Here is a 3,159-nt window from a genome sequence, read left to right as displayed (position 1 = left end):
GGACCGTCAAACCACCAAAAACAGTTCGACTTCGACTTGGTTCGACCGACTTGTGTGATTCAACGGTTTTTTTAAAACACCCCAATAATAATCTAAATATGACATTAAAATATGTGTTTTATATAAAGACATTATAACAAGTTGTAACAAAATTATACAAAAGATAACCTTATTTCTGAAAGATAAATCGTTAGGACGAAGTTGGACAATCTAGGTGAAATGTTTGTTAACCTTTTTATATGACTTTCCTCAAGATTAGTTTATAAGCATTTCATAAATATTTTTTAAATAATGTATCATAAAAAGGATAATAGTATATTTTTACTTAGGATGTTCAACTTCATCCAACTTAGGGGTCATTTAACAAACGGTTATCCGGGTAAGTGCTTACCAAGTTACATTACCTTATTGGATGAATATAGTAAAGACCAATAATCCTATCCAGTAAGAGCTAGACAATGACCAAGAGTCTTACCACGGTAAGCATTTGTCGGGTAAATTGTTGCATACGATACGTTTTGGTGGACTAAAATCTTATACGTTAAGTAAATGATAGTGTTAAATTTTACCAGCAAGCACTTACTTACTAAGTAAATGTTTGATAAACGACCCCAAATTGTGTAATGTATAATTTGTTAAGTTGTTCAAATTTGTGCTCAGCTTATTATGACGTTTTTATATAAGTCACACAATTTGTCCTATAAATCTAAAAGTCTCATCGAATACCCTATTAACACAGTTGGACATCTTCACATACATAAAATTAATTGTTGCGTTTATTTTAATAAAGTTTGAAAAGAAGGATGAACTTCATTTAGATATACTCTGTTCCAATGAGGATCTTAGTTGTTGTGCACATTTTTCAAAAAATTGATTCAGTATCTTTCGAGCAATGAGGATGTACAGAGAGATATATGTGAATATTCGAGTTATGAACTTATAGAACTTTTGAAGAAAGTACTTTGTTTATTAAATACCTTTAGGAAATCCGTTATTTATGATTTGGTGAAACTTATACTGGATTGTTTTTTGTCATTACAAATGTTTTGATCTATTTATGACTCAAATTATACTGTATTGTTTTTCTCTATCATTGAACTTATATAATTAATCGCTTATGAGGGCATCATGACGTTAATTACATAATACCATCATGATTTTGTTCAGTTAGCAGTGCATTTGGTTTGGTAGGCAAATATAATTATATATAGTTATTAATTTGATGGTAGTTGGAGGATAATTGAATTGGATTGGTTTGATCTTACCGAATCAAATGTTTCAATTTGGTTGTTACAAATTTTGGATTTGATCCTCTCAAATTACAATTGAATATCCGATTATGTTGAGTTGGTTGTAATAAGATTGGTAGATTTGATGACTTTTTGCACACCCTTATCTTGCATTAGGCTTATAAGTTGTTTTTAGGAGTTGTTAAGAATTTTTTTAATAATGCTAGAAGAGTACTCGTACAAGGCAACGAGATACATCTTGATTTTAATATTTTATTTTATTTTTTATCTCAATCGATGTTATAGCATGGTCTTATGTGATTTTGAAAAAGTAATAATGTTTTTATTTTTGAATAAAGTAAATTTGAAGATATCATAAAAATTTGATAAAAATATATCAATATTAGTATCAAATTAACTATTTAAAAATCCTATTTTTTGTATAATTTTTTTATTATAATTTAATTTAAGTTTAATAACGAAGTAATTTATATTTGGTTTAATAATATAATTTTCTTATAAAAATAATAATTAATTATTTTGTTAGAACTCGATAATTGTTTTAATTATATATTTTAAATTTTTTATATTTTAAAATGAGATGTTTATCCTCTAATTGGTTATGTTTATCCGCAGTTAGTTACACGAATTCAAACATGGAGCTTTAATAAGTTGTACTTATTCATAATTTATTTGTAATATTGAATTTTAGGTAATATGCATCAATATACAGTACTTCATGCATAAAAAATGGTTTTTAAGAATTTTTTTTAAAATGATTTATAATATAGTATAGATATAGATATAGAGATTAGTATGTTAATGCCTAATTTATGGATATGCTAGTTATCTCTTGAAGGAAATTGGATGAGCCCTAAACAACTGCCAAGATATGAATCCAGAATCAACACTGATACCAAATTGGAACTGGAATTGGAATTGGGTCATACTTACCAAATATAAAAAACCTCTGGTTGCTTACATAAATCCTCCAATTGAGCGATGGCACCGTTAACACTTTCACTAGATCTGCTTTTTGATTCACAGGCATTGATCGGAGAAGATGGCGGAAGTACGCAATGCGGCGGTGTTTCCCGTGGTTTTATACATCTGTGAGCAACGGATATACTGTGGCAACGTTGAGATCCGTCCTGCTCTTGATTTTGAACAATTCCGAACCATGTTGAATGAGATGATTGGTGCTTCGTATTTTCATCTGACTACCTGCATAGTCGACAACAGGAAACCGGAGATTCCGCTTGAACAACAGAAGATGCTAGTCGCCGGTAAGGTTAGCTTCTCAGCTTTAGATCGAGAGAAGAATTTCAACTTCTTTGTAGAGCTACCTCCGGCCCCACAGCTTGCTCCAGGTGATGTGTTTGTTATCAACTTGAACCATCTCCATATTATCGATCCACAGATGCCTACATACGGTACGTATCATTACGAAGGTCGATTTCGCGATCTGCATACTCAGAGCTCAAACAACATAAACAGGCTATGGAATTCAAATTACAGATCTTCTTTCCCTGTGAATGTAAATCCTCAGAGAACTAGAGAGGCGGAAACTGCGGTTCAGGGCAGCCAGAGGCGAGAATTGTGCGAGGATTGTAGAATAGCGGAGACGCAGGGGGAGATGCCTCCGTTTCACCATTGTGTTTACGATGCCATCGTCTCCGGTTTCTCCCTGTCGCCGGCGGGACCCGTTGGTCCGTTCAAGCTCTAGTAGTAGCAAGTGTTGTGCTGTTGCGGAGTATATACCATAATATCATAGTTTTTAAGTCATTGCGTAGCATACAACCGAGATATTAGTTAAATCTATAATATCTTTGATTTATTAAAATAATGGCTTTATTATGATAAAAAAAAATATGAATTTAATTTAAAATTATATACCTAAGTATCTCGTGTTTTTAATTTATGCAATTGA

The sequence above is a fragment of the Cynara cardunculus genome, assembly GCF_001531365.2.
Source record: "Cynara cardunculus var. scolymus isolate 2C chromosome LG 11, CcrdV1, whole genome shotgun sequence".
Classification (NCBI taxonomy): Eukaryota; Viridiplantae; Streptophyta; class Magnoliopsida; order Asterales; family Asteraceae; genus Cynara; species Cynara cardunculus.
This window is presented reverse-complemented; position numbering follows the sequence as displayed.